Below are 26,516 nucleotides of genomic sequence, written 5' to 3'. Positions count from 1 at the left end.
GAGAACACTGTAGTAGAATTGCATGAAAATTGAACTAATCACAGAGAAACTACACAGGATTGGTTTTTTCATGTCCCTGAAAGCCAAAATCAGATGTGACAGAACAAGGAAAACACCCACTGAAAAACTAGCATGGTATCACACAGAAGAATTACACTCCACGTTCTCCTACATATCTCCAAACTGTAGGAGCTAAACTGACAAGTGGTTGCACAAATGGGAATAACACTGGTGCTCAACACAGCCCCATGCAGAAAAAGCACAAGTGGCTCTGAACAAGTGAACAGCACAGCAGATATAGTGAGGTTATAGTCATCGCCACACAGCCAAGTACTGTGATACATCCACGAGCTCACAGCGTGCTGTAACCAGTTCATTCTCCTCTAGACCTAGCTGCAGTGGCTGAACAGGACACATGCCTCTCACAGCTGGTCAGGACCAAGTACCACCAGGGCTTCCCATTCCTATCGCACAGCTCTAATCCTTTCAGTGCACAGCCAGCCAGATTAGCACAAACTGGTTTAAATCACCAGTTCCCATGCAGCTCTCAGCTTCACACTAATCTACACAAAGGACTTTCACACATTCACCTCTACTATCTGCTGGCATGGGGCACTGATCTGCATCAAGACAGGAGGCATGAGCGGGCGTCTGCTACCCGCAGAGTAAGCAGCTATGAGTGATGATCCACACCACAGACAGACTTGCTGCAGGTGAAATTGGCCTCTTTGCTTCTTTTCTGTCTCTCTGCTAATGTAGGATATGCTTGATCCTGCTGAGCCAGTTTAATTCAGTAGAACAACAAAAAGTCATAATCTCCCCCCCATCCCATTTTAAATTTATTTTCTGATTAGTTTCCTCCTGGTTTAGTGATGTGAATCACATGCACACAAGCCTTGCAAGACGATGCAATGCTGCAGCATATGCAATGGCTAAACTTTACGCTATATAAATAGTTTGCATAAGTCATAGAGATGTAAATTATGCTGGAAAGGGATAAAAAAAGATTATTCTGCATTTGTTCAGGATGAGCAATTCATTTTTTCACTGTCAATCCACATCAGAGTGGTAACTTTATATGCAGCTCGCAGCATGCTCGGAACACTTTCAGCAGACACAATTCCTATTGTGCTTCTGAGTTATGGCTTATTATCTTGGTTTTTTTCTTCTTGATGCAGTTATTTCTTTGAGAGGGCAAACAGAGTGAATGGGGATAACCCAGAGAAACAAACAGGAGCCAAAACCCCTCACTGTCTACAACAAAAACACGTCACTAGCAACCACAAAGGATATTAAAATCAACAGATAAAGGTCAGATAAAGCACAAGATAAGGTAGTGCGCACATTAATATCTCAAAGATGCTATTACAAGGTTAATCAGTTATGCTGCCAAGATTTAGGTTTACTTGGTGCCTAAGAAGCAAAATTAAAATAATTTATTTCTACTTTATAATCAGCCACAGAATTGCTACTTTAACAAACACAATTAATATAATGCAATAAAATCTAAGTCTTAGAGGCATGCCATCCCTAGGGATTTTTACATTACTATGGCTATACACAGTACAAGTAAGGGTGCTTTGCCTTAATTCAGCCTTATGCTCCACCACTGCATTGCCTTTTTTACAATCACAGAAGTCAAACAAAGAGGTTACACCAGAGTTTAACTGCTCCAATGCAAAAAAGATACCCAAATTTTCAACACAGATACACCCCATTCTGGCTGATGGCAAACAGAAGAGTGCTTGGTTTATTACATTTTTGCCATCATTTAGTTACTTAGAATAGGGTCTTTCTTTGTCTGCTTTTGGGATGGCTATCAAATACTGTGAACTAGAGATCTCCTCTTCATCTGACAAAAATCAGAAGTTCAGAACTTGACTGTTTCTGCAATTTCTCTTCAATTGTGATCCTACTATATTTGTATGACTGAAATGTAAAGTTGTGAAGCAAATTAACAGCTGCCTGTTTCACTAAGGGGTTGGCTCCACATTCTCACTGACTGGCAGTGACAGTCACACACAAGGGTGGCTGATTCTTGAACTGAGGGTGAATTATTTAGCTTCATGTGGACAGGCAGAAAAAGGCCCAGAGAAGGCCCACAGAGATATCCAAGGACTGTGAAGCCTGCTGTATGAGGAAAGGCTGAGAGAATTGGGTCTGTTCAGCCTTGAGAAAAGAAGGCTCAGGGGAGACCTTGTCATCATGTTCCAGCATTTAAAGGGTGGATACAAAGAAGGTGGAGACTCTTTTTACAGGAAGTCACATGGAAAAGATATGGGGTAAGGGGCCCAAGTTAGTCATGGGGAGATTCCAGCTGAACACAAGAGGAACGTTTTTCACAATGAGAACAATCAGCCATTGGAATAATCTCTCCAGGGAAGTGGTGGATTCCCCAAAACTGGACACTTGTAAAATTCAGCTGGACCGGGCGCTGGGACACTTAGTCTAGGTTGTGCTTTGCCAAGAAAGGTTGGACCAGATGATGCTTGAGGTCCCTTCCAACCTCATATTCTATGATTCTGTGACTCAGTATTCATTCATAGAGTCTTGTTTTTGAAATAGGAGCTTTCACAGAAGTCTTTAGAAAGATATGCAGGCACCAACCAAACCATAATGCTTTTCCCATGGCCTGCCTGTGCTCTTGGCAGTGTTTCCTCTTCAGCCCACTCAACTCAGTGAGGAGGTAAGTCAAAAAGATGGGGTTAAGTCTAAGTCAAAGGAAAGTTACCATTAGTCGTATTTTAACATCTAAGAGCCCAGTATACAGCTTAAGGAGAATTTTAACTCCACCTTTATCAAAATATTACCTCTGCCACACAACACTCATACAGCAAGAGTCTCAATCAACCAGACACTCTGCCAACTCTTCTCCTCACTGAAACCAACCATGCATCTAAAATGCCAATTCTCAACATAACTCTACTGAAACACACACTGAAGATATTAGTTACCAAATGTTACGCATAATGTTTCATGTTTCACTAATTACACATCTATATGGCTCCATGAGGCTGTTAGTATCGGTGTGCCTTAGTAACGTTGATGCCTTCCTTCCCAGCTGTCAAAAGAAACACCTTCGTCAGTTCATCGTTTTGTTGGTTGTTTGTAGACGTATGTGGGTGTATCAGCTTCTATCAAAGAGAGTGCATAAGGAAACTGAGGTAAAGCTAAAGTGAAATACTTTCACATGTAGGGCTGAAAACACTTATTAATCCCAACACTGTCACTTAACTTGCTGTAATAAAAAAAATGTTGCAGGGCAGCTCAGGAACTGCATTTCTGAAGTGCAATAATCTTGTATTGCAGCCTATCACTTTGCAGCTATGTTTTAAGAAGGTAATGGATAATTTAACTCCAAAATACTTGTATCACATGCTATTAAACAATATATTTTTGTTCACTGGGGAACAAAAACATATATATCAGCTATATATGTAGCTGATATAGAACAGAAAATAGGGAACAAGGGGTTGTTTTAAGCTAGTCCTGAAGATTTTAAGAGGGCAATCACGCTTAGTGTAGATTCAAAACAGAGAGAACATCATCAGTGACTTCTCTGAACCTCTGCTAAACACACAGATTTGTTGAACCATGAACGTTTTTCTAAGGATGTAGGTTCAGTCCTCAGAGCAGGAATGAGCTACTGGCATGATGACTAGAAACCCAGCATGGGTAGCTCTGTGTCTAAAAGCGCAGGAGAGGCTCCTCTACTGAAAAGAGCATTTCATAAAATTAAAACTGCTACTGCATCAACTTCTAAAGATGCAGGTGCTAAGTCAGCTGCAATCATACCTAGTTCTTTCACAGTATCTTTTCCCTGAAGATTTATATATTTGCACAAAAATTAAAAAAGCTCACACAACAGTTTTAATATACACGTGTCTTGTAATACCTGCTTTAATTCAAGTATTTCTCCCTTTACCTCACAAAATGAGAAATGAAGAGAGAAGGGTGCTAGGTTGTCTAAAGCATCTGAGAAAAGCAAGCTCTGGCTTCACAATACCTTCAAGCTATGGTCCACCCCCCAGCTCTCATTTAGTATGACATGCCTTGGGTTGTGCTGCAAACCTGATCAAGAATTCATCCAACCTGAAAAACAATGTGAATGAAAACTCCTGCCTCCAAAAAAAGAAAATCTTATAGCTGGGGCAGTCCCCTTGGTCAGATCTTGGTCACAGCAGAGCCCCATAATTGTTCCACTGGCAGAAAACAAGGTGTGCTATAGTGCAGGAGCAGGAACAAGTGGGAACAATCAGAGGCCAGAACAGCAGAAGCAAAGGTATACCACTGGTCTTGGCCTCGGGTGTCAGAGCACCAGGCTTGTAGTGAAATCCTCTAACATATCATTCTCTACCTCATACTCTTTACTTCCTTAACACCCCCCCCCCCCCGCCAAATACATTCAAAATCCAGCTTCCAAGGGAAACATGCTCTTCAATGCTTATGCTAATTATGACTTGTTCCTTTGTGGCTGTGGTGTGTACAGGTTGTGTGTGCGATAGCTGCTTCCATAATTAGTCTTCTAATGTAACTTAGTTCCTTTCAAAACTGAGGCACCAAACAGTCCCAAGCCTAAGCTAGAAAAAGTCAATTAGAAGTAAGGTAGCACAAATACTAAAACTGCAATCTAAATACTTTTCCCTAACTGTTCTGCCTGATCTCATGTCAATACAATTCATTCACAATTTATGCAGATTTATTTTCAGTCTTCTTACAGCAAGGATTTACACTCTCTTCTTTAAAACACAGTTTGTTATAAGGAAGTTCATCATTACACCCACCAGTACTCCAAACCTACCAGCAACTCCTTTCAAGTGCACTGTGGCTGACAGAGAAGCTGTAGGTATTTATTCTATGGTACGATGTCAGCAGTCATGGCATGAGCTCAATGGCAGATCATATTGAGGGTCTTTGATTTAAAACAAAAAAGGGTGGGAGGGGGCAACAGAAACCTTTGCCACAAAATTGGCATAATTTCTGATACAGTGTTTTGACACCAGCCTAGCACATGTAAGCAAATCACTGCTATTTGATCTAATCATCACAACTTGCAAGTAGGTATCTCAGAATTACCCAGTTACAGACCTGTGAGGTATAATATAAATAAGCAGTACCAATCACAATATGGAGTATAGACCACAAACCCAGAGGAAGAAAGAAGAAAATAACGTACATCAAACCACAAAAGAATGAAGTAGGTGAAATGTTCCACTGCTAATGAGTTACAAAAGTGTAAGGGGATGGTGCTGTCCTGAGAAATGCTTCTCGACTCCTCTTCCACATGAGAGGCAGGCAAAACCGCTCACAAGAAATCTAGAAACAGAGATGCTAAATTTGAAATAGGAAACTAGTATAAAATTGAAAGTGACAGGACTTGCACAGAAATGTTCTTCTCATTGAGATGTTCCTTTAAATCACCTACAGAACAGACTACACACACATGCACACAGTTTGTTACCTCAGTGTCTAACAGAATCCCATTTACTCTCTTGTTTTAAAAATTGTTCTTTAATTTGTGAAACAAAACAAAAACCAACCAACCAAACAAAAAACCCCAACCCAAATGCAAGGATACCAGCTGAGCTTACAGACAGGAAATTACCTTCCCCTCTTCCCCAACCAGCTTTTATGATTGTTCTTTACCTGGAACTACCTCTACTATAGATCTGCTAATGGTAGAGATAGAAGAAAAATGGGTGCTAAGGCTTTTAAACATTTTTTTTTCTGAATAAAAGCTGAATCCTCTTCTTATTATATCTTTTACTACTGATAATGTAAAAAGAGCTGAATTACCAATTAATGGTAAATCCTAAATTGTCTAAGTAGAGACGAAACCTCCTTTCATTATGGGAAGCGAGAAATGGTTAGAAATTAGTGTGGACTGACAATGTGTATTATCTGGATCACAAGGGCATCAAAGTAGCTGAAGTTCTTCATATCAGCTAAAACCTAACCATTGTGGGGGATACTTATCTTTAGCTTACACATCTCTGAGTCAGCAAATTGCCTCCATTTGATTTTCAAAAAACCTGTCAGGGTTTATCTGCTGAAGAATTCCCTTTATTATTTAACACAAGGAATTAAGAAGTAATTACATTATGTTTACACATTAATAAACGAGGGGTTGCCTTTTGTTAAGGGTACTGGATCCCTTAATCCTTCCTCAATCTAATCAAACAAGTCAGCAATAAATAAAGCAGAAAGGCATGTGGCAGCCCAAAGGAGAAGTTGAAAGGAAAACAGAGCAAGCTTCAGACTGCTCCTCAAACATACAATCAGGTCAAAGGCAATCAATCACTCAGCTCCAGTGGAAACAGAGGAGTAAAGGGTGCAAGACAAATACCGACGCTTTATATTCAAAGTTGCAATAATATAACTTACATTGTTTTCATGAAGTTCACATACAGTGATCACTGTATATGTGGGGATATATATATACATATTTCCACTAGTTACCACACATACAAGTATGGTCATTTGTCCTTCTAAGCTTTCACTCACAGGTTTAACATGATAATTCATGATAACACAATGACTCAAGATGCAGTATCTGGCAGTGAGACACCTACAAAATATCTGCACTTAAAAATGCCTTATTTTGGGGTTTTTTTAAAGGTCTGAGAGCACATAGTTATGACTGGAATCAGTCTTATGCCTCCAGTAGCATTTGGTGTCCTTCTGGATAAGGGGTAAAAACCCAATCCCTCCCTCGCTGAGAAAAAAAGACAGAACATTGAAATCATTCAAGTAGCTTCATGTTGCAAATGAAGTTTAGGCTATTGACAGTTCATTACACAAACCTTTTTATCAGCTTCCTAGCAGAGGGACTTACTAAATGTAAAGATGCTTTAAGCCTTGGAGAAAAGATACATGGACAGCTTTTTCTCAAGCAGTCTTTGAGGTGGAAGAATGAATGAAGCATTGCATACCTCACAAGCAACACAGCACGCCTCTATTACAGAGTCCAGGCTTTCAAGGGAAAGTAGGAAAGTGTTTGTTGCAAGAGGGGTTTCTGTTCTGGAAATGAAGAGCCTGTTTTCCCAAAACTGTGCCAGAAGCATCAGGCCTGGGCAAACCCCCACCTCTCTCTGAGCAAGCACTCTTGACGCTACTGAGGTTGGCACATACTAGCCCTGGATTAGGGATTGCTAAAGCTGGTAAGGCTTTTGGTTTCTTTTTTTCCCTTCACCAGAAAGTTTATCTGCCCATGCCAAAACCACACATAGCCAAAGGGAGCTTTGACAGCTGTCGTTTCTCAGCTTTTTTACGTAAAAGCAAGCCTTTACTTCACATTTTATTTTTTTCAGACAAAACTCCTCAGAGAGCAGACCAAGCTATAATGCAACACTTTGTAAATCAGAAAGGTTTATCTTTACTTGGAATTGGGTCAACTACAATAGTTTAAAGCTATTTCTTCATTTCACTGTCATCCAGCCACCAGCTTTGAACTTCTTAGTTGAAAACAAAAGATCTTAAGGAAAGGAGCTCCTTTCACAGTAATGGTGAAAAATACAGCAAGAACAAAAATTGCTAGGCATGTGCTTGGTTGGTAGGCAACAGGAACTTCAATCATATAACAGATAAGTAATCACTTTTAAAACTTTCAATGAAAAACTAATATAAACATGGTCTCAGTGTTATAATCCTTGATCATGCAAGATTCCAAGAAATGTGAGGATGTTTTGCTTTAATGGTAACCATAAAACAAACAAAAATTCCAAGATTCCCTCTAAATCTTAGTGATACGCTTTTACTTCTACTTAAACTCGGATACCATTTCCCAAACAAGATAAAAATTCAACTTTCCAACAACCAGAAACAAAATCCATTGGTTGGAATACAACCTCCTAAATCACTTATTTAAAAGTATATGGCCACGAGGAAAAACAAGCAGTGACTGAATTCCTTTCTTCTGTACTTAGTTGTTGCTAAGTGGAGAAATTTATAATTTCTTTACTGAAATTTTAACACTTTGGCAGAAAAAAAGCAATTTCTTATGCAAAAGGAACACATTGCTTCTAAGTTAAGAAATGGTGGTGAAAATTCCTTACAGTCCCCATTTTACCTAGACTCTAGTAACTAGAGTGCTGAGTCATAAATTAAACTGGTGCCCTGCCCTTTAAGAGACACTGACATCATAATAAACACATCTCATATTTTCAGTTGATTTCAAGCAGAGAGAAGTCTCACAGCTCTTTGAAAAGTCCCAGGAGATGCATGCATAAAATCGATCAGCCTTCAAGGTAACTAAAAACATGTGAAGAAGAGAACAGACTTCATTTAGTTTGAATTTTCACTCTTTCTGCCTCTTAAGTATGCTCCAAATTGGAAAAGAACTGATACTAAAAATTAACTGTGCATACAGAAAATCACCAAAAACATGTGAACAAACAGAGAGTAGAGTACACCAGACACTAAGATGGTTATGTGCAGTCATGCAAGTCCTGGGTATTAATTTTTGTTCAGGAAACTAGCAAGAGTTCTTACCCAGAAACAATCACTTCATTGATGTATGTCCCCTGAAGGTATCCTTCAACATAAAAAATTACGAGGACAGGAAAGTTAGGAACTACCTCACTTCACCACACTTGTTTATGGAAACTTTTTCCCATCATGTGTCATACTGCTGCTTTTCTCTCTTCTCAGCTCCATCGTTCATCAGCCCAAACAAAACTCATGTCCTTCTCCTGAAGTCCCTCAAACCCACTATGGACTTTTTAAGATCTGAGTGCGTGAACAAGTGCTAGACTGTATTGAGGCTCAATATACTTGTATAAGAGCCTGTGTTCATGCATGACGTTCAATCTGTCAACATGAACTTGCACTTCTTTCCCTTTGCCAGTTCAGTTACCAGTGTTGTATTTTATACAGACAGTTACATCGATATGCTTATTATTCTAAAGGCAATTTATTCTTAAACAGGGAGTACTACAAGTCTTCATAAGTATATGTCTACTATACTACTAACCAACGCATTTTATAACAAGGCCTTCTTTTTTGGCTTGGGCGATGTTAAGCCAGGTTAGGATGTTAGTCCTCCACCTACTGTGTGTCACCAAGTTGTAAAAGGTTACAGTCAACTTTCAGTCAAAAGCATGTAAGTAAATTTAGAAAAGAAGATACAAATGTTTTCTTGAACCCTTTCTGCACCAGGAAAAAACTTCTCAGTGTAGACAAAAGCATAAAGCTAGATGATTCAACGAAGCATATCTAAGGGCTGGTTAACTCTAAAAAGCGGAGTGAGGGCCCAGACTTGTTTCCCACTTGTGAGCTGGTTCAGTTCACCAACCCAGGAAAACACTGGTGCAAAGCTGGTGAGTGGAAAGTGCTCCCAGAAGGGTGTGATGTGTGCTGGAGACAACACAGACAAAATGGCAAGAACACATATCCCACCTCCTGGCAGCAGCCAGGGCTCTTGCTCAGGAATGGAGTTAAACAGGACCATAAAAGAATCCAGTTTCAAAAGGAAAAAAAAGTGTGTAGGCAGATGTCATAGCACAAAATGAACATCAATGCAGCTCATTTTAGGTGTTTCTCATTGCCAGTTCCATGCAGCTGTCAAGTAGACTGTAAGACCTTTGAGAAAGGAACGGTAGCAAGTATCAAATGCTTCAAGCATTAATAGTAATAACAAGAACAGGAACAAAACAATAAGCATCAAATATTGTCACAGCTCTCTCTTTAATGCAAAACATATTATAATTTATGTTATGTAATTAAGTTACAAAGCACTTTCACTCTTGCTTGTGAATAAGAACTGGCAATCTTGGATCTCTGCAGTTCAAAATGCCTCTCAATGGCTTTACAAGTTCACCAAAAAGGTTCACTGTTGCATCACGTGTTGAACCATGTGCTGGCCCTGGCACCGTATGTAAATGAACTCACTCACCTCCCTGGGTTTTCCCCTTTCTTTTCCCTGATCTTTAATAAGGATATCGAGCTCACAGGGAGTAGCAGGCAGGAGTTTGCTCTGTACTTTCACAGTGGGAAAGAAGCCAAGATACAGACACAATGACTGGATTCAGCTTTTTGAGGCAAACACAGCTGAACAGCATACATCCTCCTCTGGGAAGAACATTTTCCACCACCACTTTAACAGGAAACCTAGCTCAAAACCAAGGGTCGACTATCCCCTTATTCACTTTTCACACCTGGCTATTAAAACTATTCTCCCACAAGAGAAGTTTTCTTGATAGGGAAGCTTCAAAAAATTGCTTAAGTGCTATTTGTTTTGGTTTGGTTTATGATGACTTTATGTGCTAATATTCTGAATGTTACATGGTCTTAAATATTTGGCTTTTACATTGAAGACTTTGGTAAAAACACGGTTAATGGTACTTACTCAGAAAATAATAAGGAAAATGAATGCAGCATTAGACAGTAAAACGTATATTTCTACATGAAAATGTCTCAAAGTTCACAATGTATTCATTTTCTGCTTTAAATCTGACACAGACCGTACATACTACATTTCAAATTTCTTGATGTTCCACCTACTCTTCCCCTAGTCTTTCTTTAGCTGCTTACAACACGGACAAATTACTTGGTCTGAGCAGAAGTTCTCCTCTTTCCTCTCAAATTCAAAGTGAATTTCTCTGGCTAATTGTCAGTAAATAATTTTAGGTACATTTATAATACATTTAATAATATTTATATATTCTCACATTCCATATGAACAAATACATCCTAAAGGCGAGCGTGTACATGCCTCTAAAAAGAAGCACAAGATTCAGAGCTCATAAAGAGGTAGCCAGGCAGCATCTTTAAGTCTCTCTTAATGCGTTGCTCCTCCTGGGAACTCCCTAAGAAAAAGGAATTCCCTCTCCCTCTCCGCTTTTCTGGCCTTCTCTCAAACGCAGTAGGCCAGTGTTTCAATAACACTAACTTTATTTACTAATAATGCAGTGAAACTGAGGAGCACTGTTATTATCATTTTTATACGTGAAATCAAGGCTCACAGCAAACAACTTGCTGGAGGTTTTATGAGAAGCCTGTAGCATAAGCCGAATGAAGTCTGGAATGTAAAGAGTATTTTGAATAAAAAGTCTGTTTTTCCTTATCTAGTATTCTTTGATTATGCGCCTTCCTTATACTACAAGACATTCAAGTGTGTGTCAGGTCAAGAGCCAGCAGAGAAGGGGATGAAATTTTGACCGTGTGACTGGCATATGGCCAGCTGTATGACACAGACTACCATGACAAGGTGGTAGCATTTGATCACGGCATATGATCCTCCTCTGTCCCTGGACAAACTGTGAACTCGGGAGGGCTTTGGCACAGTTGAGGTTACATGCACTCTCTTAAATTTAGGTTTACTTCAGGAGAAAACTCTAACCCCATGCTGGCACAGTTAGGTTTCCAGCCTGGCATCTCCTTTCTTGACTTCAAAATCGGGTTTACAGTATCTCAAAGACTTTTGCATAAGTTTGCTGGACCATGGAATTGCCCATTTGCAATGTTATGTTGTCAAGAAATTTGTAATTATTGCCCCAAACCTTTGTTCCAGGCCACTTTCTTATCTGTTCAGATAGGTTACAGAACAGGTGTATTGATTCAGACAGCAATTCCTCCCAAGCTGATTAAGACAACACAAACCAAGCATGTTTAAGATAAAAAGGACATTCTTCCTCACAGAAACTAGTAGACCTTAGCTGGAAAACAATAAACTTGCCTTTTATTACTTTTCCTCAAAAACAGGGAGACGGAAAGAGGAGATGTATGACAGAGAGAAGATTAATCAAGATAATAATTGCTGATGTTTATATTCTGAAACAAAGGGAATAAAAAAAAAAGGAAAGGATATATTACATGACTAAGATAGCAAGTGACTTGCTACATTGCAGAATTACTGGAGCCACATCCCAGCTGTAAGAGACATGGATACAAACACAGAGATGATTTCAGATAAGGTCACTAGTGTTTCACTGCTAGGGAAACAGGGGAAGCTAAGAAGGAAGGAAAACTAAAAACATTGTTTGTTTTGAAGACTCTGTATTTTGACCAGTCTTAGTGAAGGCTGTCAAAAGAGGAAAGTTGTATATCCTGATTATAATTGACTCCATGAATATCCCTGGCGGATGAGCAGATGCTGATCATGTTTGCTTTTATATGAGGCAAAAACTAATTTGCTGCTCCTATTGCCCTAGTTTGAAGTTGCTTCTATAAAAACAAATATGACACAATGAAAAACTGCTAAAAGATTCACCGAGCTACGGAATGTCCTTCCTGCTCACCCTGGCTCACTTTTCACTTCGAAACGTAAAAGGAATGTCACGCATTTCTAAACTATGTCTGGGAGCAAAGCCTCAAGTATCATGAATAAAGAGACTCAAGTTCTTCACTATACCAATAAAAATGCTACGTGACTTGTATTCAAGCGCAAGCTCAGATGTTTCTAAATACAGATGGTATCCATCACACGAAGGAAGAACATTAATTATTGTATTTGACATCTTTCTTGGGAACTGCACCCCTCCTCACTGAGCAGAACAAAGTCTCTGGCACAGTAGAAGTTGCCAAGACTTTCTGTTTCTCTGTCCTCAACGCAATGCATATTCTCTGTGGAAAGAGGAAAACAGGAAAAGGAAAAATTCATAAAGCAACTATCCCTTCCGTATGGTACACCGACGTTTTCTCAGCCCAGTTTTTATTACCTACGCTTACTGCAATCCTGTCTCCAGGCAATTATATATTGACGTACATATTGACTGCTCAGTTTTTCACTTCTGTACAATAAATGTTTATAAAACCCTGCTACTGTGAGTTCGCCATTTGCAGCTTCTATTCAGAACAGCAAGTCGTAAACAGTGTGCTAAGCTGTTAAAAGATGCCCAAAACTGACTGGGTCTGAGTGACCCATTGCTCTGGAGGGCTTATACTTCCCACTTCTAACCTACTCTGTAGAGAAACGAAGCCGAAGTCCACATGAACCTGCTTACTTCTGCTGGAAGGAAACCTCAGCAACTGAGCTGGATGATGGGGAGATCAAGAGTCTGCAATTCCTGTGGTGTGTGCACATTATTCTATCTAGGTGATACCTCTATCGCTTTAACAAAATTAAGCCTGGAAGAATCAGAAATTCTTTATTTATATTAACAGTGTAAAGGACTACCATCTTACATTCTTTAGCTACATACACAAGTTTCTTATAGGTGTCCATGCTGTGCTTAAGCTCTGAACTTGTTCCTCCATAAGAAGTTCAGTGTTTATGACTGGTTTCCCCAGTTCCAAGTATCTGTTTGCTGTGGTATCAAGTATGTGGTACAGCACATGTTGTCAAGATTTCCAGGGTAACCATGGGAATGAAAACTTACCTCTTTTCAAGTTAATACATACCAGCTACAAGAGAACAATATTAGTATCTTAGCAGAGTTTTAGAGACTCCAAGAGAGACAGTGATGTTGTCCGGGAAGCTAGGGACCAGGTTAGGAGCCTAAGGCCCAGTTAGAATTAAACCTAGCCAGGGATGTTAAGGAGAACAGAAAGGGATTCTACAGGTACATAGCAAACAAAAAACAGACTAGGGACAACATAGGCCCGTGAGGAAGCTCTCAGGAGAACTGGCTACACAGGATTTGGAGAAGGCTGAGGTTCTGAATGACTTCTTCGCCTCGGTCTTCACTGGCAAAGGCTCTGACCACACCACCCAGGTCTTAGAAGGCAGACGCAGGGACTGTGAGAATGAAGACCTTGGGCCCACTGTAGGAGAGGATCTGGTTCGAGACCATCTTAAAAATCTGAATGCGCACAAGTCCGTGGGACCTGATGAAATCCATCCGCGGGTCCTGAAGGAGCTGGCGAATGAAGTTGCTAAGCCACTGGTCATCATATTTGAAAAATCATGGCAGTCAGGTGAAGTTCCCGACAACTGGGAAAAGGGAAATGTAACCCCCATTTTCAAGAAGGGGAAAATGGAAGACCCGGGGAATTACAGACCAGTCAGTCTCACCTCTGTGCCTGGCAAAATCCTGGAGCAGATTCTCTTGGAAGGCATGCTAAGGCACACGAAAAACAACAAGGTGCTTGGTGACAGCCAGCATGGCTTCACTAAGGGGAAATCCTGCCGGACCAATTTGGTGGCCTTCTATGATGGGGCTACAGAACTGATGGACAAGGGTAGAGCAGTTGATGTCATCTACCAGGACCTGTGCAAAGCATTTCACACTGTCCCACACCACATCCTTGTCTCTAAATTGGATAGAGATCAATTTGATGGATGGACCACTCGGTGGATAAAGAACTGGCTGGATGACCACACACAAAGAGTTGTGGTCAATGGCTCGATGTCCGGCTGGAGACCAGTAACGAGTGGTGTCCCTCAGGGATCAGTGTTGGAACCGGTCTTGTTTAACATCTTCATTGCTGACATGGACAGTGGGATTGAGTGCGCCCTCAGCAAGTTTGCCAATGACACCAAGCTGGGTGGTTCGGTTGATACGCTGGGGGGAAGGGATGCCATCCAGAGGGACCCTGACACACTTGTGAGGCGGGCTGATGCCAACCTTATGAAGTTCAACCATGACAAGTGCAAGGTCCTACACCTGGGTCGGAGCAATCCCAGGCACAGCTACAGGTTGGGCAAAGAAGAGATTCAGAGCGGCCCTGCAGAGAAGGACTTGGGGGTGCTGGTCGATGAGAAAATGAACATGAGCCGGCTTCAGTGTGCGCTCGCAGCCCAGAAAGCCAACCGTATCCTGGGCTGCATCAAAAGGAGTGTGACCAGCAGGTCGAAGGAGGTGATCCTGCCCCTCTGCTCTGCTCTTGTGAGACCTCACCTGGAGTATTGTGTGCAGTTCTGGTGTCCTCAACATAAAAGGGACATGGAACTGCTGGAACAAGTCCAGAGGAGGCCACGAGGATGATCAGGGGACTGGAGCACCTCGCATATGAAGACAGGCTGAGGAAGTTGGGTCTGTTCAGCCTGGAGAAGAGAAGGCTGCGTGGAGACCTCAGAGCAGCCTTCCAGTATCTGAAAGGGGCTGACAGGGATGCTGGGGAGGGACTCTTCGTCAGGGACTGTAGTGACAGGACAAGGGGTAACGGGTTAAAACTTAAAGAGGGGAAGTTTAGATTGGATATAAGGAGGAAATTCTTTCCTGTGAGGGTGGTGAGGCACTGGAATCGGTTGCCCAGGGAGGTTGTGAGTGCTCCATCCCTGGCAGTGTTCAAGGCCAGGTTGGATGAAGCCTTGTGTGGGATGGTTTAGTGTGAGGTGTCCCTGCCCATGGCAGGGGGGTTGGAACTGGATGATCTTGAGGTCCTTTCCAACCCTAACTATTCTATGATTCTATGATTCTAAGTGCCAGAAATTTTTCAGTTGCAAGAATGGCTACACAGCCACCATCACAAGACTGAACAACACCCAGGTATTAAAAGCTGAACATGCTTTTTTTCTTTTCCTTTGCCCTTCTTCTTCTTCTTAGTGTTAAAAAAATCAGCTTGTTGTCTGGGTTGTATCTGTTTACAACTAAGCATCTGTGTATATGTATGACAATAGGAATTCTCAGAGCAAGCCAAAGTGAGAAAGATGGATTGGTCTGATGTCTGGTCATCCCTGGGTGTGTCCACATCAGTCCTGCAGTTCAGATCAGTGGTGTGCTTCTGAATCTTCCCTGTGCTTCAGTCTGGACTGTGGGACCGCCTTTGTGGGACAAAATGGATTCTTTCTGGATGGAACTAAATCTGAAGATGCACTCCAACTGTTACAAGGCATTCAGCGCACCATGACCACCCGGCAGCCTGTCTCAAGTAAAACTTCACAATGCATATGGCAGGACCAAATCTCTCACACCAATTTCTACTCCACAGAGCTGCTCCTACCACATCACATCACTTGCTAGTACAGACATGTCTGTGTCAAAACCACATTCATGTTCCTTGGCAAGTTTGTCTTCTATACACATGATCCCACCTGCATCCTTTGACAGCTTCATTATTTCAGAAGGATGTATTACTGTGGAAGACAGAAAGACAGACAAATTTTCCCTGCTATAGATCAACACAGACATTTTGAAACACACTCTGGAATCAATGGCACAAGAAGCAAATCACCAAACTATGATGTTAACAGTACCCGGTAGTGCCAGGCTCATGGATGATCAGATTTTGGTACGCACTGAAGACTCCACGGTCCACAAGATTCTCAGTGTGAATATGTGTTAATAATGAATAGTTACCAGCCTACATCCAGCAATGTTAGCACAAGTGTTCTCAACAGCTGTAAATGTATTCATTATTTGACATACTGATTACTGGGGCCACAAGAGATACCTGGGAATCCTGAAGAAGACTGACATCACATTTGACTCAGAAGAGGCAAACCCTGATTTAGTTTAAGTTTTAAATGATAGTTGGTGATCTGGCTTCTAACCTTTATGACACCATGGAATCATGAAGGTAATCAAAAGAAAATTAAGGAAAAAGATTAAAACTGAAAGAGAAGACTTAAAAACAGGAGAACTGAAAAGATGACTGAAGAGGCTTACTAGAATTGAGATAAAGCTGAGAGACCCTCACAAAATAATGGTAAGCTATTTTTTTTCCTTAACCACCTGTTCCATCTTTCTATCCTTAGTCTCTCTGGATTATTTATTGGTTTAAACAAAATGTGACATTTCTGTTCATGGCTTCAAACTGTTTATAGGTATCAGCCTACATTCTTGAAATTTATCATTCATATATCCAGTCACACACATACATGTGCCTACTGTGCATATTCTTTAAAATGTCTCACAAAAGATTCCTCTAACCTTTACTAAAACAGTTGGATTGGCTTAACTGCACTACTTAGGACACTCAAATTCTGACTACTAATTTTTAAAATATCTTATTTTTTTACCACCATAATGTCATCTTTACATAGAAATCAATGTATGATCCACCATTCCCAGCAGAGCATGAAGTAATATGCAGTGCAGTTTTTGAACTGAGTTGTTTTGAAAACCAGCAAGACTGCTATGGACAAACAGAGCAATTGACAATTAATGATAACGCTATCATGTAAGTGATGATAATGACAAAGCAGCTGACTACTCAGTTTACCATTAATTACCATTAAAGGTTTACCATTAATCTGGATTTATTGTTCTTTTTGGGCACAAAGAAATAGGCTGTCATGATGACCTTAAGTGAAAGTACAAGAAGGGTGTAGGAAATTCCTCAAGATCAAAAGTAAAAATTATTTAAGACAATGACACGATAACAGAAAGTAGTATGACAACTGAAGCATCAACATGAACTGCTGAGATTTCACACAGCTACCAAGACTGTAGTGCAGCTAGCAACAAAGCGTATCAAATAGTGGAGAGATCAGAAAGCTATGCAAGAACAGGTAGCATGAGGAGACCAAGATATCTGAGAAGGCACAAGCTTATACTAGCACAAGCAGAAAGCTCTTTGCAGGGCATGTCTGTAATAAACACAGGAACCAGACTGTGAAGTATGATATTACTAGAAAGGACTGCTGGATTCTACTAGGGCAGATTCAATTACAAAAAAGCTGACCGTAAAATGAGTAGATGTTCTGACTACACTGATACATGTCGTACCAACATGTTTCCTGGAAAGCTGGACGACATTCATGCATGATTTTATTTCTTTTTAGAAGCTGGGGACAGAATCTTCACAAAAAAAAGTATGTTCTGTGCCTCATCCAAACTAGAAAAGGGTCAAGCAGCATCGGATCGCAGAAGGGGTTATCCGGAGTCAGGCAGTCCAGTTGAGGCATGTCCACCCAGGTCGGATGACACATCTATCTAAAGGGGACATTAGTTCATGGCTCTTGTCCTGAATTTACTGACAGGTGGCTAGAAATAATGTAAGGCCTATATGACTTTTCCTGGTATAGTTCTGGGTGCCAGGACACAACCAAAGAAAAGATGCTTATGCAACTCTTAAAAGAGATTATGCAGCTGCCATAAAATCTTGGAGGGAACTGACAGATATGGGCAGAACAGCTTTCTCTTGGAGATGAATAGCTGGCAAGGTTAGAGTCCTTAGTAAAAGCGGATTTGATGGGGAAACGGTGATAGACGTGTGGCCCACAGTTATTTCTGCCTGCAAAAATCAGCAGCAGCAGCTCACATGTGAGGACTGTATTCCCATTCAAATAACTAAGACTGGGACTTTTTCACAGTGGTGAAGTAATAAATGAATTCACTGCACATCATGGAAAAATGCTCCTGCACTTCCTGCACAGAATTACCCTTTTTCTCTTTCCTGTTGTCGAATGAGGACCCTGCTGGACGCGTAACACCAAGTCAGTCCCAAGGCGAAAACTGAGGAGAGCAGTTAAACATGATCCACCTACAAGAGGGAAACGTACTTTGTCAGGGAAGCTGTGCACCAGTTATTCTCAAGCCAGATGCTGCAGGGTTGCTGTAAGAGGCGTGAGTTTTGGGTTTGATTTTTGTTTTGCTTTGGTGGTGGTGGTGGGGTTGTGTGCAAAATGTGCTAGTTCATGCTACAGGTTAAAAAAATAATGGCATTGTGGTTCGTAGTCTGCAGATCATTCATTGTTACACAGACCACCAGTAAGATGTCAAAAAGGGCTCCAAACAGCTCTACATGCAGAGTTACAGAGCTGTGAATGAGGAATAGCTGACAGCAAATTTCAGGACTTAGAAGTAAAAGAGTTTTTACAAACTTGTATTCCACTTACGATACTCGGTGGGACAGTGCATACTTGGGAGATCATCCCCAAATACTCAGTGCTTGTGGAACAGAAAAAAACCCCACAGACATACATGGATACATTAAAAAAAAAAAATTACCGAATGTAAACCAAAACAACAAAAAGAACCCTTTGCCCCTACAACCTGATCACCAAAACTGTATTTTGAGAGGTGGCACAGCTCGAAATGACTCCTCCTTCCCTCCAGTTTCTGGCTAACACTAGCAGAAAACACCATAGGGCATTTGCTGTTCAGAAAGAAAAATGCACAGGCAATTCCTCGAGAAGTGACTGCTAAAAACAAGGGAGGATGAAAGCCAAGCACCCAGCTTTTACAATGATCTCGCAATAGCCGCTATCAAATACCTGGCTACATTTCAGCTCCAACAATTGCAGCTGCAGTCCCACCTCAGCAGAAGTGAGAAATACCGTGCAAGTAGGTGCCAGCTGAGTTTCAATCTCAAATACTTTAGTACCTCCTCCCCTGAAGGCCATTTTGACCTGCAGGGGCCGTAAAAGCCTTCCTGCACGAACTCCTTAAGGCTCCTTTACAACAACCCAGTTAGTGGGGAAACAGAGCAGCGTCTGTATTTTAGCAAAACAACCTGTTTTCCAAGTTCTAAAAATAGAAAAGAAAAAAAAAAAACCACCCTTAAAAGTGCCTGTCATCTTGAAACCACTCGCAAGCTTCTCATCCTGAGCAACACAGCCTCCCCCTGCTAAAAATAAAACAGTACATTACAGCAACATTTTTTGCTGGCTTCAGCCAAGGACGTGAAAACCTCCCCTCAGCCCAGACAGGCCGTAAGCTGTGAGTCAGCACTTCTCAGCATTTCTGGAAATTCCTCAGCAAAGCATCCACCCTGTAGCAGGAAGCCGCCTGTCCACTTCAGCCGGTACCCGGAAACAGGCCACGGGCCTCACCTGAGCTGGGGACACTGCTCAAGAGAACAGCACCCGAACTGCCCAGTGCTCCCTGTCCCACCAGCTTCCATAGAACACTGCCCAGGGAACAGGCTCAGCTAACCCCAACTGCGTGCAGTGACAATCAATAGGAACATGTAAGATTAATTTAATTAAATAAAAAAAATCAAACCAAACAACACACTAGCCTAGGGCTCTGGTGAGTCTCTATGGCACAGTTTAAATCATACAGCCTGTCCCAGCCTAAATCAAGAGATAGCTCTGCTCCATCAGCCCCTGGCAGGACCTGTGTCCTGCCTGAAGATACCTGAACTCTTAAAACACAGAGCCTTGCCCCACCAGGTAAGGAGAGGATACAAAGAAAGTGATTGGTCTCCCCTCTTCAGCTGATGAAGAAGCTACCGGTTTAAGGCATCACCATGCCTGGGAGTGGAAGGCAGATGTGATGCCAGCTCCCTGACTCCCTCCAGCAGTCCTTGCTTTACACAGAAAATCTTACAACCTGCAAACCACAGAGCCTAGTGGCCGGAAAAGGTCACAAAGATGTCTTGAAGATGCCCCAAATTTGCCTGCATCTGTACAGGTTGTGGTGCTGTCAGGTATCTCATCCCCACTGAGGCACAAACCTTCATGGAAGTTCTCCATGCTTGAGACTCCCAAATGCATACACGCACCAAGGTGGACCAACTGCTTTTGAAAACTGAGATACAATATGCACTCGTGTCTGTCTGTAGATATAAAGCAGTTATTTCACAAACTGTGCCTGTGGTGAATGCAGTTGCTAGATCACCCACCTCACACTGAGCATCTACTCTTGTTTTGCTTTAAACACACACTTTGACAGGGCATTAAGGAGAGAGAAAGGGAATAGGAAGTACTTTGTGAACAAGAGTAATTGCATGTTCTGACCTCTCTGGCTTACATCACATGCATTATCCAACAACCACAAATCAAGAAGGAAACTGAATATAAAGACATTAATTTTCAGCACAAAACATATGTTAAAACTAACAGAAGAACAAGACCAATGTTAACTGTTTCCCTGCTTGTTTCTTGCTCTCATATATGTGGCTATCCCCTCCAAAACGTATTCTTTCCTTTTTTCTCACTTTTTAATTAACATTCATATAAAGGAAGCTGCCTAAAGTCGGGTGCAAAGAAAAAAAACTATGTTTTTCTCAACTGTTTTTAAATACGGCGCACAGAGATTAAAGCGAGGCAGATAGCCAAATACCTCAGCCATCACAGTCATTAATAAACGCATTTAACATTCGTGCAGCTTTCGAATGCAGAACATCTGGTTCCAATTCCCAATCTGGCTTTTAATAAAAGTGCCTCCCCCACAATACTTTTATTATAAAGTGTTCTTTTCCGCCCTACACCCCCCCCCCTTTTTTTTTTTTCTCATTTTAGGGGTTTTTTCCATTTGGAAGCGGCTGTTCCTTCCTTCTTGCTGGAAGCCACCTGACCACTGCCAGGAAGAGGAATGCAAAACATTCCCAGGAGCAGCTCCTGACGTCAGGGAGGCAGCATTCCTCCTCCTCCTCCTCCCCGACACGGCCCACCGCCACCGCCCCGGCACACAGAGTCCAGGCCCTGGCCCAGCAGCGCGGTGCTGCCGGCAGCTGCCGCCTGCCCTGAGTCACCCCGTGAGCTCCTCGCCATTTAAAGCCAGAGACGGCGACGGCAGCCATCAAGGTCTTGGTCCTGCAGAAATGGTGTTTATCTAAGAGATTGTCTATCGCTCCTGCTGTTTATTTGCTTTCCCCATGCATACAGAGCTTAAATAAACTTAGGAACGGGCGATGGTGCCCCAGCCAGGCATTGTTAGATTGGCTCAAGCCACTCCATGCTCCCCTTCTTCTTGCCCGTAAATAGGAGTTTCTGCTTTGGATAAACTTCAGGTCCCTGGCAGGTTTCTGACTGACTTTCATGATTCGTTCAGTTTACTTCTTATTTATTCACTTAAAGACTCACAGCCAAAGGGTGCCAAGGAAAACAGTGACGTGCTGTTGTGGGGCTGTTTGCTTTTTCACTTTTAAGACATTCCCAAGAGATCATGACGTGATAAGGATACCTAGGCAGGCAGCCTTCGTCAAGCACAGTGCTGGAACGGCGATCTCAGGGCTTTTCATACAGTATCTACCTTCTGAGGCACGACAAGACGAGACAGGGTGGGATTTCAACTCTGAACATGTCTCTAATTTCATTTATCAGAACACATTAACAATACATGGCATCATTTCATTCTAAACTAACAGTTAAAATTATGAGAGTTTCCTGGTTGAGTTTCAGTCAGTAAGTTTACTCCTTTCAGGATATCTAGTCTGGCTGGATATTTTGGGGACATAAAGTTTTAAAATTCTATAAAATATTCTGCCCAGAAAAAAAAACCAACCAACTCTCCATATTTTAAGAAACAACTGTATCAAAGACAGTGAAGAGTAAAAAGAAGCAATAGTTATTACCAGAACTGTGATGAAGCTAAAGAAGAGTTCCCCATTTCCGCCACACGAAAGGAGCAGGAAGGTAGGTTAGGGAATATGAAAACAAATATAATAGGGAAAACCCTCAATTTCTAGAGGATGTGAAGACAGAGCTCTTCAAGAAACACTTTTCCATTTCATGTGTCTCTAATCATATAACAAAAAGTTTGAAATATAGAATTTCATCACTCCAAAACCAACAAAACCCTAATATATGAATGTTAGTTTAATCATTGTTTTCCAGGAATACAAAGGAAGCCAAAACTCATCCTGAATAGCTAGAGAGTGTGACTGGTGGTAGTAAAGTGTTCACATATATCACTTTTCCCCAAAATATTGACATAATAAGTATAAATTTCTTAATGTTGACTGACCACACTTTAAAAACCAAAGCGAGACAGTACATCATTTTCAGTATTAATCGTAATTAATCAGCTATGTGCTGTTAGGTTTACACTATTTGTTCAGCTGCAGTCCTACACATCAAGATCCAGATGGCTCCAAACCTTGCAGGATGTCTGTTGGACCCAGTTTGCTAGCTTCTCACTCCATTCGTGGCAATTTAAGAAACAAAAAATGCTGGGTTTTTCTCCTAATGCAAGGACTTTTCGTCAGGGACTGTAGTGACAGGACAATGGGTAACGGGTTAAAACTTAAACAGGGGAAGTTTAGATTGGATATAAGGAGGAAATTCTTTCCTGTTAGGGTGGTGAGACACTGGAATCAGTTGCCCAGGGAGGTTGTGAGTGCTCCATCCCTGGCAGTGTTCAAGGCCAGGTTGGATGAAGCCTTGTGTGGTATGGTTTAGTGTGAGGTGTCCCTGCCCATGGCAGGGGGTTTGGAACTAGATGATCTTGAGGTCCTTTCCAACCCTAACTATTCTATGATTCTATGACTTGTTACTAAAAAGTCAAACAAATGTCTGCTCTCTGACCAACAGCATGCCACCCACAACTTCTTTAAGGAAACCAGCTCTCTGAAGAACCGCATGGCAAGCAAACACATTGCTTTCCTGGTAAGAAGCCTGCGAACGCTGGGTACACCAGCTGCCCACATCTGACCAGCCAGAAAACCCCAAACCACCTTTTTTGCCCTCTTCTCCAGAGGTCACTAATATTCAAATGATGTATCATATAAAGAAATTGGCATTGCTGGACAACGTGACAAAAAGAAGACTCAATAATTTTATTGTGTAGAAGTTGACACTTGTAGCTTCCTGCAGACACTGCAGCCAGTGGCTACTGGAAAAAAAACACCAACCAGCTGATCTCTGCTTTTACACATATATATTTAACTGAAGTTCGCTGATGTCAACAGGCAGCCGTCAGTGTACATGACTGTTAAAAATAGTACTTTATGATTTTTTTTTAAGTTTTGCAACAAAATGAGAGAAAAGGAAAGTGCATGAAGTTTGTGTCACTGAAAAACAGAAGAAATACAAGAAAAATATTCTGTTACCTAAATAGAATAAAAGTAGTAGCTCAGTAGAACTAGTTGATTTTCTAAACTAAAGACAAAGTGAAATATGTCCTCAGTACTTTCTAAAATTATGCACAAGCTATGGTAGCCTGCAGCCATTGAAGAATAGAATCATATAATAGCTTGGGTTGGAAAGGACCTTAAGATCATCTAGTTCCAACCCCCCTGCCATGGGTAGGGACACTTCACACTAAACCATGCCACCCAAGGCTCTGTCCAACCTGGCCTTGAACACTGCCAGGGATGGAGCATTCACAACTTCCCTGGGCAATCCATTCCAGTGCCTCACCACCCTCACGGTAAAGAACTTCTTCCTTATACCTAACCTGAACTTCCCCTGTTTAAGTTTAAGCTCATTACACCTTGTCCTGTCACTACAGTACTGTGCACTTTTTTGTTCTTGACAGTTTTCCTCCATTTTCTATCTTTTCTTTTATACTACCTTCAGAGATAGATATACACAGGGTTTTTCCAACTGGATATTAGGGATTTTAAAAATCTCCCTTTTTTCTTCAGAAATTATTTCTCTTTTAAAATAAACTTAAAACTTACCAACATGTAAATATATGCAAATCAAAACAGGTCACTTCTGAAAAGCTGACTTCAGAAGTTCTGAATGATGAACATTTAAAAATGTTTGACTGTTTAACCCCTAGTACTGAAGTCTGGATGGGGATTAGAGTAGGCACAGCATACAGAAGTGATGAGAAGCGGGGTGTGTTCTCAGCTTCTCCAAAGCTTAAATTCATGCTTCTCTCCTGTGTTTTAGCTGCTTATTCATGCTATTATTTTTCATCACCAGGAATAACGTTTGAATGCCCAAAGCATGAATGAAGTCACAGTGAGTACTTCCTTCTATGCATGGTACACAGAATTAAGCTTCAGGTGTGCTTCAGGAGGCCGCCTCAAGAACCTGTGACTCACGAGCTTTGTACCAAGCATGCACTGCCATTCAGTCATGGACAACTTTCTTCTGGCAAACCCTGGCAAGTGATTAGATCTCCATCAACTGATAGCTACAGATGAAGTGGACACTAGATTGGAAATTCAGCCTCAGAAGACTACAAATACTTTAATAAAATTATTCTTTTTCACCAAAACAGTAACACAGAGTGATATATATTTCCTACCAATTGGCAGAGCCACAGCAGTTTACTTAACTTTCTTTTCTTGAACTTATAGAAAAGGGACTCAAACATGAGTAACAGTTTAGAAAACAATGGGTCTAAAGCAAAAGAGATCAGAATATTGAGTAATACCCAGAAATCAGTAAGAAAAATATGTTGACTTTTCCATACCTTTCTTGCTTACGCTGCCATTTGAGTGGGTAACTCTTGCCTTAAAGACTAAAAATTCAGTTGATAATAGCGTGCCCTGTAACACCTGAAATACTCTTAACTGCAAAGGATCAGAAGCAGGGGAAAAAAAACCCAAAGCAACAAAGAACTTAATCTCATATGTTCACTATTACATCTGGTAAGCAAAACAGCCCAGACACCAGCTGCTAATGTTGCACAGACCTCTGTTTACACAAGGCTAAAAGCAAAGCCCTCCCGAGAACCAAACACTCCCTGAGGTTTTGGAAGGCTGTACTGGGAGAAAGTGGCAATTCCTTCACAGCTCCTCACCTTCACATATAACCTACACAAACTCTGTTTTGAAGCACGCCAGTACTTTTTCTGAAGCATGCTCCCTCCTCTTTCTTTTCATGCATCTCTGTTTTCTGTAGCCGGCTGGACCTGGCAGTGGAAGCGCTGAACAACAGGAGTGGGTCCAGCCCTGTTGCTGACTCAGATCTGAGAGCCTGGGCTCATCAGATTTCACCGCTGCATTCCAGATTTCGGTACCCAAAAAAATTCAGATAGTTATCTAAACCGAACTTCCTGAGGGTGAACTATCCCTAGCACTAGACACTTTGAGGGCCGATACACCAGGCTTGAGCAAGAGCACATCAGCGTACAGAAGATAGCATGCCAACTGTGCTTAAAGCAATAGCTACCAAAAGAAGTTCAACTCCATCACTGGGTAAATTACCAAGTTAATTGCCTTGGTATTCATATTTACATGCAAAAAACCCAGCAGATCTGAGGACAAATTATTACACTGTTCCTTTAAAACCTTTGTTTTAGGCAAATGGACTTCAGAAAACTTCTTTTGTAATGTAAAATGGAACCATCTGTACATAAATTTTGGGAGTTATTTTGATGTTAGGTTTATTGATATAATTATATTGTTACTAAGCTGTTTACTGTTCCAGGCTCCTAATAGCTATGAGGGCTTGTTAACAATACTCTGAAATCAGAGGGAAGCCTTTTCTTTCCCTTCGGTTTGGAAAGAGAAAACAAAAATTCTAAACGTGTTTATTTCCACATTTTATATTTGCACATAGCATCTACTTCCTTTAATGTGAAAATTTTATGATCACAAGGCTTTCACCTCAATTTGTTTAGCTTTACTGCTTGGGCAGACATATTATTATTATCACAACAGTATGAGACTGCATTACTTAGCTGGCTTTAAAGAAAGAGAAGTCCCAAGGTGAAGTATTTCTTCATACTCACTTTAGTCTTAATGCAGTAAGAAGACTGACACTACACTTACTGTGAAAAGAAATTAATTACAAAAATTATGGTGGTAATAACCACCGTACTTTAAATTGTTTCCTTTTTGGAGCTGGGGATTATTGGTTTTCCAGTTCCAATTCTGAAAAGGAAAAGTCTCTCACATAGCTCAGCAAAACAGATTTTTCAAAAGAAAGCTTTCACTGGCTTCTTGTTTGAATTGGAGAGACAGGATACAGCAGGTTCTGTAAGACAAACTGCTCAAACCTCCAGCTGGCGTCTGAAAGCCCATCTTTACCTTTTCTGTAATACATCCAGGGTTCCAGTGGACAACTGCTGGACCATTTGCACAATAGAGTGAAAAGCCATCTTGTTAAACAATCTTTGTCTAAC

General features: G+C 41.2%; 1 protein-coding gene and 1 long non-coding RNA gene across 5 annotated transcripts in view; one reads left to right on the top strand and one right to left on the bottom strand.

Annotated features, from left to right (window-relative positions):
• Positions 1-26,516, bottom strand: part of SPIDR (scaffold protein involved in DNA repair) — a 205,134-nt gene that overhangs the window by 89,580 nt on the left and 89,038 nt on the right. The gene's annotated exons all lie outside the window — the stretch shown is intronic.
• Positions 16,303-24,657, top strand: LOC136008656 (uncharacterized). 2 transcript variants are annotated; one of them, XR_010610182.1, is made up of 4 exons: positions 16,303-16,527; positions 18,235-18,389; positions 21,011-21,295; positions 24,365-24,657. It is a non-coding gene; the product is annotated as an uncharacterized LOC136008656 (long non-coding RNA). The 2 variants fall into 2 exon arrangements; XR_010610183.1 differs by lacking the exon at positions 24,365-24,657 and having other exon boundaries at positions 21,011-21,442.

The sequence above is a fragment of the Lathamus discolor genome, chromosome 2 (assembly GCF_037157495.1).
Source record: "Lathamus discolor isolate bLatDis1 chromosome 2, bLatDis1.hap1, whole genome shotgun sequence".
NCBI lineage: Eukaryota > Metazoa > Chordata > Aves > Psittaciformes > Psittacidae > Lathamus > Lathamus discolor.
Note: the sequence above shows the minus strand (reverse complement) of the source record. Positions and strands in the feature narration are given on the sequence as shown.